The sequence below is a fragment of the Oxyura jamaicensis genome, chromosome 5, assembly GCF_011077185.1.
Source record: "Oxyura jamaicensis isolate SHBP4307 breed ruddy duck chromosome 5, BPBGC_Ojam_1.0, whole genome shotgun sequence".
Lineage (NCBI taxonomy): Eukaryota > Metazoa > Chordata > Aves > Anseriformes > Anatidae > Oxyura > Oxyura jamaicensis.
The window spans coordinates 52,350,173-52,369,332 of NC_048897.1; the positions used below are offsets into that span (position 1 = coordinate 52,350,173).

Below are 19,160 nucleotides of genomic sequence, written 5' to 3' on the forward strand. Positions count from 1 at the left end.
TAAGAGCCTGCGAGATGACACTGAGAAGCCCGAGGCTGTGCTTGCTGTGAGCAGTGAGGAGGTGCTTGGGTTTTGCTGTCTTTCCTGTGGTACCTTGCTATTCAAGCATTTGCTGTCACACACAGTGTTTTACAACTTAGAACTGAGCTGCTGAATAAAGTGAGATCCATATTGGCCATGTTAACAGCTATCAAGCAGAACTCGTTATGAATTTCCATGAAAAATGTATTGCTCCTTTTCATTTTTCAAAACGTCTCATAGTCTTTCCCAGTAATCAAAGAACACAAAAGCTTTCGTTGCGCAGGATCTGGGAAAACACTCTTCTGTTTCTGTTAAGCAGGTGCAGCTGCTGACAGGTTTGGGGGTGGAGGGGAAGTGTCCACACATGCCTGCATAAATGCGCAGTAAATAGGCAGGTTGCAGTTGTCTTAGATGTTGATTTGGGAGGGAATCCTCCCAAAGGGGAGGATTTTTACAAGTCTGTAAAAAGACCTTGCAAGTCTCAATAGTGGTGTAATGAGACATTTAGCACTCCAGTGACATTTGGTAATTTATTTTATACCCTTTCTCCCTACAGGTTGTGGTAAAAGAGGAACTAAATCCTTAAAGGTCCCTTTTTCATCTCTGGTCTGTAAACTGCTGCACAATTATTTCCACTTTCTGCATATTTTCCATGAACGATTTTCAGCTTGTGAGAACACTTTGTGGGCAGATGTTGGGTGCTGAAGGGGCTGGATAAAACCTTCAGCCTCTTCTCCAGGGCCCTGAGGCCATCACTACGCTCATAGTAAGATATGCCTGTGGCAGTCCTTTGGCATCGAGGCTGACTGTGCCAGGTTGGCTGTATTACCAAGCTCCTTTAATCACCCCAAATAGGGTGGGTAGGATGGTCTTTAAAAAAATGGTCTTGGGAACATCATCTGGAAACTGTTGGAAAGGCTGATAAATGGTCTGAGCAAAACTGAAGGCCATGACTGGATGGGTAACTAATTGCACGGCGTTGTTTCTGCTCCTGTTGCAAGTGGCAACAGGATGAGCTCTCAAGTGCTGTCCTGACCCACCTGCATGCATGTCTCTTGGTGTAGGGTCTGCGTCATTTGCCTTTTGATGCATTTTCCATTCCCTGAACAGGAGCAGAGTCATGCATTGTGTGAGAACATGGGGAAAATGCTGGCTGTGGCTGGAGGGGAATGCTGTGCATGGGGAGCTCACGCTGGGTGCTTCAAATGATGGTTGATGGAGGTCTCGTGTATTATTTAGGAACGTGTGTTTAGTATACATTTGCATAATATTACATTTATACAGATGCACATATATACTTTCCCCCCCCCCCTCTAATATGTTGCGTGGGATTCTGAGGAGTTTAGCTCTCTGTGGTATTTAAGCTTTGTGAGAGATGGATTTCAGTGCAAAAGTAAGTAAAGTTTAGGAAACAGGGAGTACTGAACCATATATTACTGAACCATTTTATATATACCGAACCATAATTTTACCTCATCTCCTCATTCTGACTTTTGGGCTAGTTTCTTATCCAAAATGAGGGAGGACCAACTCAGTGGTGCCTGAAATGCTCACGCTGCTGTAACACAGTAATCAACCAGGCGTCACCCAGTGGATGACAGCTGTGGATGCCATAAAGCCAGGACCTGGATCACTCTTTCCTCCCCTTTCCTACTCATGCCTACCTCTAAGGATTTCAGCTTTGAAATCTTCTGTGGGGAACTGACTTTTCTAGCATGATCTATGCAGAGCTCGTCTTGTACCTTGAAAAATAATAATTCAAGATAATGTTTTCCCATGGGCCACCTCATTTTGGATCTTAGGATGCAGACTGGAATGAATTGAGGCTCCTGGCATTTGTGTGAGTTTGCCTTTTAAAGCATCTCACTTACAAATGAAGGTTAATGCAGTTAGGCATGTCATTCCTCAAAACATGTTTCCTCAGAAAAGTACATGCCAAAACTGGGAGGAAAACCTAAGTCTCTTGAATCACAGACCCTTTCTTAATCCCCCCCAAACACAATTTTAAAATGCATGAATGATTAAATTACTGCTTCTTTATGTCTGAGGCATTGTCATGTTATTTCCTCCCTCCCCCCCCCCCCCGTAATAAATATTCTAAATTATTTACCTTTTTCCTTTCTTTCTTCTCTCTTTTTTTTCCTTGACATCACCTCTGGAGCATTTTCCACATCAAACAAGCTTTCTTTGTTTAAACAAGGAGCGTTCGGACTTCCCAGCTCCCTCTAGAGCACACATTTCGCTAAAGAGCGTGCCTGAGATGGATGCTATGGAGTGTCCCCTGGTGCCAAACCTCGCAGCATCCCTGCACACCGAGGAGTGCTGGCAGGGCAGCAAAGTGACAGAAAGCCCTACATGTCTCGGTGCAGCCTCGTGGGTCACGAGCCCGTGACACCACCAGCTCTGACTCTACAGAGCACGTCTTGGGCTTCTTCTCCCTCAGCCTTTGAGCAGTCCTGGTGTGCCTGCTAGAAAAGAACATTTAGAAGGTGCTAAAAATGATGTAGTTTTAATTAGAAATACCGTCGGCATTCTTTTATCCCAGCAGTCAGCATCTGGTGGTTTTGTTGTCCACGAAACCTGAAGCACTGTCATGCAACAAACTAAGCACCCTGACCAAGTCCAGCAAATCTGCTAACACTGCTTCAGTGCTGAGCTTCTGAGTGGTCTTTTTTTCAGCTGTACCAAAGGTTTGCCGACACCTGTGCTTGTATCACTGTGTTTCTAGAGTGAGCTCTCAAAGCAGCACCTCGCACTATGCACCAGGATGCGAAGGGAGGTGGGATAGCATTGGTCGCCCCATTGAGGTTAGGAGAACCTAGCCTCAGGGCTGGGTTGGTGTTATTCCTCGAGGAAAAGTTCATTTACCCAAACCTGATGTGGGCTCCCAGCCAAACAGTGAGCCAATTTTCTGGCTGAGCAGGACAAAAGCCCTCAAAGATACGACAATAGCTTCCTGGGCTTTGAATTTGACAGCAAAAGTCTTTCAAATATCTGCAGGCTATGCTGATGCACTCTTCTCCCACGGTCTGAAATCAATACGTGGAGCTGCTCTGCATATTTATTACTCTAGCTGCACTGAAGCCACTTGGGTATCTGCTTGCAAGAGTAGTTCACATCCCTACAAAATATATGTGCTTTCAATAACTGAAGCTTAAGAAAAAAACACCCGGCAAAACCTATGGACATCTACTCATGAAGAGGGCTGAGTCCACAGAGTCCCTTTAAAGTTATTAGATAGCTGTTCTTTTTTGTTGTTTTCCCTAGGAAAAGAGGAGAAGGATTCAGTAATTCTCCAAAATATGAGTTAATGGGATTTCTCCCCATTACCCCACCTTAAAAAAAAAAAAAAAAAAGAGAGAGAGAAATAGTCCTTTTGTGAATTAGACATCGACAGAAACCACGTTAGTTTGAAATAGCAAATTATTTCTAAAATGTAGACACTGAAAATAAAAAGCTCCTGAGAAGCACTATGGGATGTTGCCCAAACCACAAAACAGTGCGAAAACGTTCCAAGAGGTCTGGCACGGTTTGGTATATTTGGGGCTTTTAGCCCATGCAAGCTGTGTAGAAGATTTATGAAGCTTCTCTCTCTCTCTCTGACAAAACAGCGATGTGAGGGTAAGAAAAAATAACATTATTTGTGAGCTGCAATTGGAAATCTGTTGACAAGAAACAAATATTATAGCCCTGTAAGCAGATGTGTGTATTGATGTGCGGGGTCACCGGGACTGCCAGCTGACTAAGGAGAAGCTGCGGTCCCTGGGAGTACAAAGCCATGGTTTGCTTAACCAAGGTGTTGAAATACACAACAGGGTGAGATTCAGAGAGAATGTTGTCATTGTTAGGGAACGGATACTGTGTTTTTGAAGAAAAAAACGGATATTGCTGGTTGGCTGTGCATTAATCTGCTTTTATGACTGTGTTTGTACACAGCAGATAGCACTGCTCTGTTATTTAATGGCTTGTAAATGAAATGGAGCAGCGCTGCTTTGTTCAGGGGTGTTAAAGCAGATGTATTCTGGCAGGTATTCTTTGGAAATGCCTCTGCCCCTCGCCTTCTGGGCTGCTGTTCCCTCTGGGCTGCCAGGTCCTCCTCTGCTTCCCTCCCTGCACTGTTCACCTGAGTCTTGTTGACAACCTCCCTGTTGCTCCCATTGCAAATATCTCTGTTGCTGCTGGTGGAGAATGGGCAAAATGCCCCCCTGGCATTTCAAAGAGAGGTTAAAATCCTCCCTTGATGGTCCCCCTTGGATCCCCACCAGCTGCAGAACACCCTTGTCTGTGCAGCGCTCTGGGTGTAATATCTCGGGGTCTGTAACAGCTTCCCAGCACAACCCCTGAGTCTGTGGGCAGGAGAAGTGCATGGCTCTTTCTGGATCCATTAAGGCTCAAGTACAGTTGACTTTTGCACTGTGTAATCCAAAGGCTCTGCTTGGGGTGATAGGGAAAGACAAACAAGAATGTTTCTCCAGGCTCTGCTGATCTGAGCCTTGGCTGGATACCCAGGCCCTGTGGGCAGGCTCAGTCAGTTCCCGCAGCTGGCTGAGGGCATCCAGATGAGGTTAAAACGCTGACCTGTGCCCCCCTGGCTGCACACTGGTACCCATGTGGATGGGGAATGCCCAGGGATGCTGTGCCGAGTGCTGGCTCCCTGTGGAGCAGGTGGCTCCCTGCAGTCCTCCCCCCAGCCCACATCCTGGGTGCTCTAGAGACCAGATGCCTCAGAGAAAATTGCTAAAAAGTCCTGCCTTTTGCTGGAACACCCCTGCAAAGATGTCTTGGCTTCATTTATCTGTGCTAACTTTAGTACCTTGCCTAGCTCAAAAGCTTCCTGTTCCCCAAACTTACTGCAGAATAAAAGAGAACATTTTGTAAAATGCTTTCTGAATTTCCAAACCTTTTATCTTGCACTCAGGCAAGCTGTTAAACTCATTCAGATGAGTGGAAACCGTGAAAGCAAGCATTATGCATGCCAATAAAAAATAGGACACACTTCAAAGAGGAAGGGAATTTACCTTCAGACTCTGGAGGAATTCCACTGGAAGCTGGAATATTATTAGATACTTCAAGTTCACTTCGCCAGGAAGTGTCTACCCACATGCTCAGCAAACTGAATGACTTACTGCTGCACTAGGTGATGAGATCCCAGAAAAATCCTCTGAGGATGACAAACTTCATCTTCAGGCCCCATGAAGGTGCCAGGGCTGCTTGTGTTGGGAGCAGGGCCTGTGCTCACCCTGTCCCCAGCCTTGCCTTGGAGGTGCCATCAGACGAGAGCCACTGCCTTGGAGCTGATGGGCCCATCAGCATCTGATGGAGTCGTTACTCCTTCCACTAAATACTTCCATGTGATGCTAAAGGAGAACAAGTCCTGTGGTAATTTTTCAGCCTCTGTCCCCCCAGATTTCCAAATCTGGCAGTAATTTCCAAATCCAGGCGGGATCAAGTTATGCTCCCACAAAGGATAAGACACCCAGGAGCTGATCAACTTTTCAGGTATCAGTAGAACAGCCTTCATTTCTTGAGCCATCTGCAGCATTTGAAAGCTTATAGTATTTGTTTATTTTTTAAAAGATCCCTTCCCCAACTTGATATTTTGGTTTCAGGTAAGCACTCATTTCAGAGGAACTCACGTTTCACAGTTAAACAAGGGATTAAATAAGCTGCTGAATCAAGGGGAGTGACTGCTAGTTTACTAGATTACTATCGGTCTGTTTGGCAACGTCTACAGAAAAAATATTCTTGCAGTTCATTTTCGTCACCCTCTTTAACTGCAGTGTTTACCTGTGACCAGATACATGGCATTTTCACCTCTCCTTGGGGCTGGACTGTAACCATTACTCGTAAGGTAACTTAAAAGGTGGAGGGACAAATTACTTGAGCTTCAGCTACTGAAAGCCATGTATATACTGAATACCATGAGAAAATGAGAGCCAGCGAGTGCCAGCTGCCAACAGCAATGACCTGGAGCTGGTTCAGGGCCGTGACCTGCTGTTACAGTCACTTGAGGTGCTAGGGGATGAAAATCTACCTCAGAGATTGCTGAAATCCGTTTCCTCAGTAAGGAAAGAGAAGGGTGTTAGTAGTGACATGGAGGAATTAAGCAGTGGTTGCTTCAGTCTGCAGTTCCTTCTCTAAGTCCCTCTTCAGAGAGCTTTAAGAGAGATTATGCTTTTAAGTGGAGGTCTGTATTTGGGGCATCTTTTTCCCCAAGTTCTTAGTGAATCCTGTCTTAGTGAAGCATTGCTAAAGATAAAACACTTTACAGAGGAGCAAAGATTTCCATTTAAGAGCTGGAGAATCCTGTTCGGTAGGCAGGTAATCTTCTCTAAAGCTTTCCGAAACCGATGGGAGCGTTTAAGCCAGTTACTTACCAGAAGCCACGCAAGTTGTCTCGAACCAGACAAATCAATGGCTACTGAGAATCCTAAAGCTGAAGCAAATCCCATTATTGCCCTCTGTTTAGCAAAATTGGTACCCTCTTTTCTCTCAGTAGGACATGCTCTGGAAGTTGGATATGTCGTGGTGTTAGCTGGAGCTGTGGGGGGGCCAGGCTCTGGCCCAGGAGGTCGGCAGTCCTTGTGTGGCCACGAATCCTTACCAGGAGCAACTGGGGCTGCTCCTCGCTCTGCCACCACCAAGAGCAGAGCCAGCAAGCCCAGTGTTTTCTGGTGTTTTGCAAAGTTTGAGCTTCTTTTGAATCCTTGGATAGTTTTCTGGGGGATCCTGAGGCAGCTTCTGAAATAACTTGCCCAGGCAATCTCCTCCAGGAGTCAGAAATGTTGCCTGTTTGGATTTCAGTATCCCATTAAAATGATCACTGGGACATACACGAGTCTGCTGTCTGGGTGAGGTTTGACAACTTCATCTCACCGCAGCTGTGAGGATGAAAGAACCTGAAGGTTTAATCCCCTTGATGCCATGTTGCTTTTTCCTTTGCTTACTGCTGGCCTAATTGCTGCTCCCTCGTGTGAGCGGTGTGGGTGACTTGTGATAAAAGCTGAAATTTGAGGACGAAGGGAGAAGTGTGTTTGCTCAGATCAGGTGCATTATATCGTCTGTTCTCTCCCTCACTTCCTGAAAGGATGAAAACCACCTGGCTGCCATGCTTGGATAGGTTTGAAATTAGCTGCTGTCATCCTTTTCTCCTGCTCACCATCTCCCTGAATTCATCTCGCCAGCCTGTCTGCTCCCTGAGCAGAAAGTCCATTTAATCCATACACAGCACATTTCTAATTGCCCCTGTTTGTTTGTTTGTTTGTTTATGGCAGGGGATTCTTGGAACATCCTTAAAGTTAGTATTCAAGCTATTTGTTTCATTTTCTGGGGCACTGAGTTAACTTCAGAATTTCTTAGGAGTCAAAATCTTGTTTTAAATAAAAACCCTGCTCCCACCATGTCTTGCAGCTCTCTTTTGAAATGTAATTAAATCTTAAAGAGTTCATAACATAAGAGCCAATAAAGCAGTCGTCGTTTTTTCTTTTTAATGACTGTTGGAGAAGTATTTCTTGTCTTGCCGAGACTGGTGAGGAAGTAGCTGCAGCACGGCCAGATAACTGATTTCCCAGTTTAGTATTAATTTTTTCACTTAAATCACTTAAATGACTTCTCACATTAATAGTGGGTACTGGCATCAAGTGACCTTGTTGTGTTGTACAGAGCTATTTGGATCAAGCATCAGGTAGCAGCTGCACGAGAGTGATAGCTGTGTTGCCTGTGAATTGCCATCCAAAGTTCAGGTTTACGTTACTATAAGAAAATAGGGGCTGGAAGGAGCCAGACTTCTTGGGGGGATGTTTCCCACTCCTCACTGTTCCTAAAATTGTACAGATGTAAATACTTCTACAGAGGTTTCCTTTTCCCTTATCTTTTCCCTTTCCTTTTTCCTTTCCCCTCCTTTATTTCTTCTTCTTCTTATTATTATTTTAAAGATGCTCAACTTCTTTGGACATTTTTAAATTTTACATTTGGAGAAGGATGGAGATGGCTTGCTTCACAGCTTTGAAGAAGATGTTTTATATATTATATATTTTTTTATATGTGTCTTATAGAAGATACTCTCATACTCATCTTCATGCAATTACTGTTGACCAAATGGTCCTAATTTTCCAGTTTGTCACTGTTAGGACACTTACCATTTGGCACGGAAGATTTTTATTAAGCACATTACAAAAAATAGTTATTTGAACATCCAGTAGTTGTGTGCACACTTTCTAACATATATATAGCATAAAACGAATAATATAGAAAATTGAAGGGACTCAGAGGTAATAAAAGCTGTTTCAGAAGCAGTATAAACACATTTAGTGTTTTATTTTATTTTATTTTATTTTATTTTATTTTATCCAGCAATTTTTTGACACTTGAGACTTGTCCTAAGGTAACAGCAGGAAATTCCAGTAAGCTTTCATTAGTTTGAGATAAATGTAACAAAAAAACTGTAAATGAAAGGGAATGTCTCCTCCCAAATCCCGTGCATATGTTATCCTCTGGAAGCTTTGTGGGTATAAAGCAATTGTCAATTATCTTTTAAAATTCTCTAAAATGCAGACAAATTTCTGCTCTATCATTGCAAAAATAAAATGTGATAATGTATCCATCCATTTTTCTGCCTTTTAAACACTTTTGTCTATACAGACTGTGCACAAGCCTTTTTGTGCAGTTACCTTTCATGTGGAAAATGGAACATGAAGGCTTTTCCCATGGTGAGCAAGGTAAAAGCATGAAGATTTTGCAGATGACTTTTTGGTTCCTGTGTGTTTTTAAGATGCTTAGCTGGGTATCAGAAATACGAAACCTTCTGCTGGATGGGTCACTTATTCTGAGTGAATATCCCACTGTATTTGTAAAGAGAAGAGAATGCATCTCTGGTTAGATGCTGTTCATACCTGGTGGAAGAAGACGAGAAGCCTTCTTCTTATATATTCTATTTGCCATTCTCTTCCAACTTCTAACTTCCAATACAAAGTAGAAGCATGCCCATGCAATTCTGATAGTATGAGTCAAAAAATGTGATTTAGGAGATTAATTTGATCTGAAGATTGTGGTGATCACAACTACTTTCTGTGGGTTTCTAACCACAAAAAGTGACCAGTTAGGGCAAAATCCCACCTCAGTTATTTTCTAGATTCATTAGGTGTCACGTCATGTCTGTTCTTACTGAGAATCAGGAAGACTGAGGAGTCATCTTTGCATCCTTTCTTGGCAACTCTTAGGCTCAGCAGTGTGAGACTGGTTCTGAATTTGCATCTGATGCAGTGCAAGTCCTTGGGGGGGTCCCAGTTCCTTACAAAAGCTGCTGGGTGCCAGACTGTCACAGGTAGAAAACCACATCGATGGCAGTGCAGTTGCAAATGCCAAAGAATGTCTGAAGTTTGGAGGTAATTCGGATAACTTTTGGATTGCTGGAGGTATCCTCGGCCAAGGATAAATTAATAAATAGTGAGATGATTTCTGCCTGGAGGAGCTGGTGATGGATTCCTCTGACAGTTGGATGATGAGCCCGAATATGTCATCCCACTGGCTCTGCAACAGGGGAGAAGGATGGGCTGCAAGCTTCTGGGTTGCATCACCTGCTGCCATCACTACTGCTTGGCCAGGTTATGGGATCATGCTGCTGTTTGCCTGGCTCAGCTTCTTGCCATACCCCAAGGTATGCTGGTGACTTTGGGGGCATCTCCAGAAGGAGGTCTTACCAACCTCTAGTTCAATAATGAGCAACTGTGTATGGAAAAGGGGAGAGATGCTCCCTCTTTCTCTCCTCCTGTTTTTAATGAGGCTGGGTTCAAAAGTGAAATAGTCTGTATTTAATTGCTGTTTTGCTGAGAGATCCAGACCCAAACAGGAGCCATCAAAAATCTGTGCAAATTCAGCTCTCATCTTTCACTCCTAAGAACAAAGTGTCTGGCATGGGACAGAGAGTAATGGCATCTGTCCTCTTCCAGAATTAATTATATGAATGTGTTTTGTCTCCAGTAGACAAAGGCTCTAAGTGTACTGTGTGGAGGTCTGACATTTCCCCCTTTCCAGGGATTTTGTAGAAGAGATTTTTGCATGAAGAAACCAGGCTTGGAGTGCAGAGTGGCAGATAAGGACACAGCAGTGTCACACTTGTCCCCTCCCTTGTCTTCATCCCTGCCTGGTGGGGAGGACAGAGAGCAGTGAGCAGTGGTGGGGATGCTGGCACTGTGGTAATGCCAAAAAACAGTGACCACCAAAAATAGAGAAAGGGAAATCTTTCATATTTAAAATGAAATCAGCCCTCCCATACTTTTATGTTTGTGTCATTCTAATGCACAAAATATAATGTTAAATTGCTTCTTTGGTTTTAAATTGCAATATATTTTTTTAAAAGTCCCCTGTCTTGGTACTTAACAAAAGTACAAGCTGTTCATTACTATTTAAAAAAAATGAGTTAGCTCTTATTTGAAGGAGCTATTAAAATTATTTCAAGGACCTTTCTTTTTTTGAGTGGGAACTTTGAAAATACAAGTGCAGACGAAGAGTGTGAAGGGAAAACGTAAGCCACTTTAAGAATCCTGCTAACATCTCCCATGCCTGTAGATTTCATTTTAGAGGAAGCGCCCCCAAAACATAAAAACAAACCAAAGTTAGTCATAATCAGCTGATTTAATGCCCACAGGAACTTGAACTAAAGTTCTGTACAGCGATAAATTATGACTATTGCAATACCTGCATTTTTTAAACTCAATAACCTGCAATCAGTTATCCAATAACACTGCAGGCAGGCTGAATAATTCAGTCCCATCTTTCTTTTAATGTTGGAAGTCTTTTGAAATGGTCTGATTCTTATCTTTTGCTATAGTCATTACGGTGTCATTTAAAACCCACACAGCCTTTATGACAGCTTTATGCCTCCCGAAGGATTAAACTGTGAAAAGATAAATGCATTCCTTAAGTTTTTAGCAATGAATTTCATATCAAAAGAGAGCAGCAGATTGGCATCTTTTAGACCGAAACCCTTCATTAGCTCATATTTGGGCGAGGCTCGGTTTGGGTCAGAGAACACTCGGTATTATTCGCATCACATGGATCCGTCTGCCTTGCTGCGAGACCTGACCCTACTTCTTCTTGGCTTTTTACTTTCTTACATAGCTCATGCTGACAGGTGTCAGACAGAAAACTAAAATGGGATCATGGAAACATGCTGTTCTCCACGCACCCCCCAGTGTTCTGTGTGGATTTCCAATTTTAGAGCTCTCTATTTTTGTCTCTCCTTATGCTCCCTCATCAGCTGGAGTTGAGCAATCCTTTGGTTATGGGTAACACAGAAAGCATCTGTGAGAGTCAGAAGTCCAATCAACACTTATCACCCATCAGGGAACAGAGATTTCTCTTGGTAATAAATGTTGGGTCCAGTAGTAGGCATCTCCATACTGAGCCTTCAGTTGTGAGCCTACAGATAACTCAACAGAATTTCTGCATTAATAGGAACCTTAATTATTGGCATTATAAAGGGGCTCGATGACAGCTTGTTCTCTTTGCTGTTTGCTCTTGTGAAGAAGCGATCCTGCCTGTATCTACCATTTTACCCAGAGCTGAACTCGATTGCAGCACACTACGGGAATCATTCCACAACAAGTTTCCTTCTGTCTCACAGGAGAAAGAATAATAACCCGCAATTAGGATTGCCTGAAAAATGCCATTTGTTGCTTTGGTTTTGTTCTTCCATGGAAAATGTTGAAAGCTTTTGTTTTTCTTGTAAATTTTCCCAAGAGCAGGGTAGGGTTTAGTGATAGGAAACTCAAACAAAAGATTACAGTAAAAATCTCACCACAGCCAGGCTGTGTTTAAGCAAAACAAGACCCTTCATCTTTCCTGCTACTTCCCCTGCAGGGCTGCGTTCTGCATGCCTCACTGTAGGAGATGAAAGTCAGATTATTATTATTTTCTTTTAACTAAAATGAGAAATTTTACTGATAGAGAAATCAAAGCCTGCTTTGTTTCTTGCTTTGGGGGAAAAAACAAAACCAAAACAAACCAGATCCAAACTTGAGAAGTTTCACTTCAACCTGGACTTGATGCATTTGGTGGGGCTGTAGATGGGCTACAAGTGAGCCTAGCCTGGTTTCAAGAACTTGAATGGAGTATGGGTGAGTGTATTGAGAAAACATTTCTTTACTGTGTAGGTGACAGAGCAAGAGGTTGTCCAGAAAGGTTGTGGAGTCTCCTTTGGAGATATTCAAAACCCACCCGGATGTGATCCTGTGCAACATGCATTAGGTGACCCTTTTTGGCAGGGGTTTTGGACTGGATGATTTCCAGAGGGCCCTTCCAACCTCAACCATTCTCTGATTCTGTGATTCTGCTATGGGCACGACAGGCTTTTCCAGAAGAGCACATAAATGCAATGCTTGGGGCTGCAGGAGTTTGATAACACCATTAGTGTGATCATCTCAGAAGCAGGTTTTTGTCTTTCGGTATCTCCACTCTCTCAGCTAAAAGGCATATTTGAGTAAAAGGAAGGTGAGACTGGGGGAAACAAAAAGTGGTATGTTCTTTCATTGAATCATAGTTTCTTCTGAGGAAAATGCACAATGTAGAAATGCCTGAATTCCTTCCCAGTTTGGGAATGGACAGGCCAGGATAGACATGATCATTCAAAGTATACTAGGTTTCCTGTAAGGTGCCCAGAAGAAACTTTAATTTTCAAGATTCTGGGTGCTCTGTTTGTCCTTGTAGGCCAAGAGAAAGGGAAGAGTGTCCAAGTGAGTCGAGCTACTGAGACAATTCCCTACCTTCCTGCACAATAAAAATACAGAGCTCTATTTTTGTAAGCTTAGCAGTTATTCACTCCTGATCATGCTTGAATTATAAATGAATAGGATAATAAGGGCTATTAAAATATTTTTTTGTCAAGGTTAATAAATGAATAAGACAATTTAATGTTCACACATACATCTCCTGGATTAATTCTGCGGGGTGCTAAGCAAGCTGTCCTCGTCCCAGGGATGGCTGAGGGGATACTCGGTGTCCATAGGTGCCCTTGAAAAAGCCAGCATTAGCCAGCCTCAGTTTGATTCTTCATGGAAGCATCATGTTCCTGAAATATTTAAGTCATTTAAATAAGTGCAGGAACACTTTCCTACTCCGTGTCCTACTTAATGTGGCATTAGTGGATTGGTCACCTCGTGCTGCATGAATAATGGAAATACAGATCCAGCAATGTTTACAGAAATAAAAGCGCAGCATTAAGTTCTGCTGTTTCCCCCCTGTTATTTGTGAGTGCTTCCATAGCCACTGGGTGTTCTTGGTGATTCTTTTGAGCCCTGCATGACCTGCATGTTGAAAATGTGTTTTCCAAAATGGAAATATTTATTTACCTTCTGTTTGGAGTCTTGTGTTATTTTTCTGCTTAGAAATATTTTAAGTGATGCAGCTAAGGGGCAGGACTAATTTCGTGTACTTTGGCAGCTAGCTGTGCTTCAGAAACAGTTAAAGAAGTGGTCTAGAAATGTAACACGGGCTGGAAGTCCTTTGTCCAAACTATTTGGCAAACTTATTCAGGTCCATGGGGCACAAGCTGTGAGTTACCAGCAGCCGTTGTCAGTAAGGCTCTCCAGTTCCCAGCACTGCTCTTTTTGGAGCAAGTGAAGTCCACCACAGGTAAGGTGGCACCATCTGTTGCGTGGGACTTCAGTGAAATTTTGATTATACTTGAAAAAAATCCCAACAGTTCTTTGCAAATCATTTCCGTGGGGGTTTTCTTCTTAGTTCTTGATCAGACTTTTGGCCAACTGTAAAAAAGAAACATAGACCATTTTGATAATAATTGCTATGTTTTTGGGAAAAAAATAAAAATGTACAAACAAAAATGTTGGGAACCACAGGACTTTTAGGAGATAGAGTGTATGTTTCTGAATGATGGGCCATTCAGCACTCCTTGCTAGCAGCTCTGCAAATAACAGTGGGGGCCTGACCTGCTCTCCCCCCGTGTTTCCCTGACCAATTCCCCTGACTTTTCTCCAGAGACAGCAGCTTTTCTGTGATCTGCAACACTTGGTCAGGCAAGTTAGGCATGAGGCAGCCAGGAAACAAAAAATGTGCCTGATTTCTCACCTCCAAAGACAAGGAGTCTTCAGCTCCCTAGACAAACTCACCAGCCTGTCTGTATGTCTTGGCAGGGGGGTTGGAACTAGGTGATTTTTAAGGTCCCTTCCAACCCAAACCAATCTGTTTTTCCACCTCTTGAGCTTTCACTAACACATTGAGGGTTATTTTCCCACCAAGTAAATGATTTCTAGGTTATATTTGCATGGAGGCCCCTAAAATCAGCCTAAATCCTCCTGTAGGCTCAGATCTAGCTCAGAGTGTGATTTGCAACAAGTAATTAAGTAGTACAGGTCGGTGTCTCCCCTACCTGGCCTGAGAGCTGGCTGAACTAGGTGCTCTTCTTGGGTGGATTTGCTTGATAATGGAGGAGTTTGTTGCTTAAATTTGTTGCTTTTCTTCTTATTAAGAAGATATCCACAGGTGCTGTACTTTGCTATTGGGCTGACAGCTGCCACCTGCCTGGAAGTGAAAAGCTGAATCATTCAGGAAACCGCTGTGTTGAAGTCCACTCCAAAACCTCATTAATTACAAACAAAACCTGGATGTAGCTCTAGCCTCTGATTTATTTATTTATTTATTTATTTATTTCCCTCACATATAAAAGCCACATTCAGTTCCTAATTGCTCCGAACCCAAACAGCCACTTGTGACAAGAAACTCCGCTTTGATTGCGTGCCACCCTCAGTGCATCCCGTGGTGGCTCTTGCTGTGGTGGAAAACGAGATGAAAATCAAGAAATGGGAGTTGAGAAGAGGAACTGTTATCGCAGCTGGGTGGTGGAAGATTTCTTAGCTCCCAAACAAGTCTCTGCTTTTAACGTTGTGCAGTGTTTGCTTACAACAGAACCCGCTTTCATGTATGCATTCGGCACCACCAGGGTGTGGAATGGCAGCAGATGTAAAGGCAGTGAAGCAGCTCTTTGATTTAACTCCAGCTGTGCAAGTGGGGACTTAAGTGAAGTGCTGCTGCTCAGCTCCTGGCTGAGAGGAAGGCTGCTGCAGGAAATAACTACCCATTTCCAGATCGCGTGTTGGCTGAAAGACGGAGCAAAGCAGAGCGAGCTGCAGTGGATCACAGGGCTAACAAGTGCTGATTTCTGCACAGTTAAGCATGCAGTGAAGAGAGGAGTTTGGTGTCTCTTCGTGGCTTCATACATGACAACAACTGAAACTCCTCAGACAATTACAGAAATAAGATTAGATAAGCTGCTGGTTAATCTTTTCCAACCCCTCTTCTGTCGGCCGTTATTTATTTATTTTTTTTCAGATTAATATCTTAGAAGTAAAATCTGTGAGCACCTTGGGGAAGTAGAACTATGCTTTATTATTCTAAAGCAAACGTGTCTCACATGAGGGAAGAACAGAGTGATGTACGGCCAGGGTCTGTGAAGGCACTGGGTGACAGAAGCTTAAATTATTCCTGGTAGGGCTGGCCCTGATGCTGTGAGCTGCCTTAAAATGCACTGAGTTTGGTTGTTGTCATTGCTGTGAGTGAGCAGCAGAGTGTTTTGGAGGACAGAGAAGTGATTGCCAAGTGCCGCGTCTATTCTGTGACTTCCAATGTGGTTTTGTCACAGCCACGCTCTCCACTTCTGGCCCGAGCTTTTGGGGCTCACCAACTTACTTCTTCGTGTTGATTCTAGCAATTGGCTGGATGCTAACATTAATGAAAGCGAGCAAGGTTTCAGTCACTCCGTTCTGAATTGCCTGCCAGCTGCTGGATGTACTGGCATCAGCGCATCGATGCTGGGCCTAGGGGTCTCTGCAGGGGCTCGGCAGCCTGCTCAGCCCCGGCACGCACGGATGCTGGCCCTGCTGGGAGCCCTGGGCTCGCAGCTCATTGCACTGGTGCAGGCTGGTGAAACAGCAATTGGTAGTGCAAGGCAGCACAGGGCAGGCCAGGGGCAGTATCCCCTTACCCTGAATGAGGGCACTCGGTCTGATCATTAAAAAAGGGGTGGCTGCATTAAAAAAAGGGGTGGCCAGCAGGGAGAGGGAGGTGGTTGTCTCCCTCTGCTCTGCTCTTGTGAGGCCCCACCTGGAGTACTGCGTGCAGGCCTGGGGTCCCCAGCACAGGAAGGATGTGGGGCTCTTGGAACGGGTCCAGATAAAGGCCAAGAAGATGATCAGAGGGCTGGAGCACCTCTCTTACGCAGAAAGGTTGAGGGAACCGGGCTTGTTTAGCTTGGAGACTGCTCCGGCCTTGCTGGGCCAGCAAACAGCCTTGATGGCAGCACGTGGCCTCCTTCAGCAAGTTTCCTGTGATAATTAATCATGCTTATGAAACACAATTGCTCTTTGGACTGTCTCTGCCGTGTTTTTCTTCCTTTCGCCTACTTTTTTATTTTATATTTCTAATTTTGTGTGGGACGTTCCTGGCTTAATTTGACAGGCACAATAACCTAGGTAGGTAAGACTCGCTCTCCTTTGGTGATTTAGCATCGTTACAGTCAGCAACAAATTACCTTTTCTCCTCCGATCAGTGTCTGCCTGCAGCTCTTGCCTAGTTTTCTAAGAGCACAATGATTCTTACCTGTCTCAAATTTTAAAATCTGTAGCAGAAAAAAGCTACTACAACACCAGGATCTCACGCTGGGGGGGCCCTGAGCTGTCCCATGTGGATGGGAGGCCAAGAGGCCACAGGCTCCCAGGGGGACCTGGAGACCCCTGGGGTGGCACAGCTGTCCCTGTGTCCCCACCACCACCCCAGGAATCTGTTGAGGACTTTGCTGAGGAGGTTCTTTTCCTACTGGTGGGTACCTCCAGCCAGTTTTCTTTGAATCCAAGGACCCTTCTTGCTGAACTCACTCTCCTTTTCATGCTTATTGTCTTTCTTGTCTTAAATCTGGAGACCCTGCAAGTAGCGAAGCAAGGGGTGTTATCACCTGACGGTGTATGTGAAGAAGGTTTTTTTCCTTTAAAAAGCTCCAGCTCACTGCTCTGTTATTACAGGCTAGCACGCAGAGCGCCTGTACCGCGACCTGCCGACAAAATGGCTCCTGGTTAGCGATTTGCGAGGGTTTGTTGCTGAAGTAATACACAGCCCCAGCATATGGTAATTAGAGATAAGCAAACAGTTGAAATAAAATCTCTTAAATTATACCACACGGTGCATAAGGAAATGTGAGGCACATAAACAAACAAGTTTCCTTCCCTAGCTGCAGACAGCGTTAGCAGGTGATTCACTAGCGGCACGTCTCTCCCTTGTCTACTTCATTAGATCGTCATTAATTTACACCTGTGTTTTGTGAATTACAGCAAAGCACAGGCTTACAAAACAGCCCGTGTTTTGCAATGCTTACAAGGAGGAGATGTAGCCAAACAAAGTGAACTCCCTCAGAAAATTAGGAAGGTGTTGGCTCCTTCTCCCCAAAGCAATTTGTTAAACCAGGTATTTCTGAAGTCTTATTTTTAAATATATTGGTGAGCTTAAAAGCAATTTTGAGACTCCTTGTCCTACCCGAAATGTAATTTCTTTTAATTTATGAGTGACTTATCAATTCAGGAGTTAAAAAAACTGTTGTCTTGTCCAGAAAACATGAGGAAAGGGTTTCTCCTATGGACACTGCAGTAACTGCTTGGTGGGGAAAAAACAAACAACAATGAGATGCAGTGCATCAGGCTGTAACCAGGGGATGGCTTTGGACAAGAACTCTGTTTTCCCCCCATTTCTGTGCATGGATTTACATTGCTTCATGCCATTTCTGGGCATTTTTGGAGTCAGTGAAAATCTGTATTTTGTCAGTGTTGAAAGCAGTACCATCGCTTGCCAGGATGTGCGGTGAGCCTGGCTGGAGAGACTGCTGGAGGTGCTGCAAATGGAAACCAATGGGAAATCATGTCACTGCTGTTAGGGGCAGTTCTTCTCTTCTTTTGGAGAAACCCTGCAGAGATTTCTCCACTGGGAAAGTCATGTGTACTGGGCGTTGTGTGTGTATGCATTGACTTTTGGTTAAAACATATGGAAATGTTTCTTGGAGCCTAACCTGGCAAAGATCAGATCTGGACTTAATTCAGGATCACCCTCCCAGCTCGATGTTGCAGTATTCCTGTCGCTTCACAATTTATTTGGGTGCCTCAGTGTGTCCCAGGGCTGTCCCTGACAGCAGTGGCTCCCCAGTGACCTGTGGCAAGGGGAAGGTGTCTGCAGGGCATGGGCATCAGCGGGGCTTTCAGCACCCGGAGCTGTGCTACAGCAGGGCTGCAGAAAGGTAGAAACTGAAGGTATAGGCTGATCTTTGTGTTTGGTTACCTTCAGTGCCTGTCTTATTTGTAGTTTGCATTTCTCTGTGCTCCATCCCCCATTGCTAGAATTCAGGATGTCTTTAAAGCAAGACTAATTGCTTTTCTATTGCATTTTATTTTTACTTTTTAAATTTGGGGTGCTTGTAGGCCATAACCAAATCAATACATATGCAGCCTATTAATCTGCTTGAATTTTTCTCTGGAAGAAAAAAATGTTGGGCCTTGAACTACTGTTTTATTGAAGCTAAAACCACTCCCACAGGCAGTATGTCTTTCTTAGAATGCTAAGGCGTAAGCCCTAACAAGGCAAAAGCAGAGAATTTTGATTAAGTCAGCATCTTGAAGATGCATCTTAAACAAAACAAATGCTCCCAGGCTGAAGTAGGAAACACGGTAGTGTTTCATCATGTGAACATTCAATTTGACATCCTCGGTTCACTGGCCGTCTGTCATTAACAATGCTACCTGCGTGGAACCCAATAACTTCTGATTAAAACAGACCTGCTATTTTTGAAAAACGCTCTATCACCCAGAGTGTGAAGGCTGGAGAATTTACCACTCTGCTTTACAAGACGCTTCAGTGGTTAGAAACTCTCCCATCAGAAGTGTGACTGTCCCTTCTTACCCCATCTATTCTGTGATTTTCCAACCCTGAATTTCCCAGCCAGGAGACAAATGGCTGCTTTGCCTGCTAGAAGTCTACAGCCTGTGCTACAGGTGAATGAAGGAGGGCAGAAATGTTGAATACTTTGTCATTGGAAGCAAGAGAGGGAGAAGATTTTTGTTGAAATATATATATATGTTTAATTATGTTTATAT

At 43.8% G+C, this 19,160-nt stretch overlaps 1 long non-coding RNA gene across 2 annotated transcripts in view; it reads left to right on the forward strand.

Moving 5' to 3' along the window:
• LOC118168430 overlaps positions 1 to 19,160 on the forward strand; it is a 47,147-nt gene that overhangs the window by 26,864 nt on the left and 1,123 nt on the right. The gene's annotated exons all lie outside the window — the stretch shown is intronic.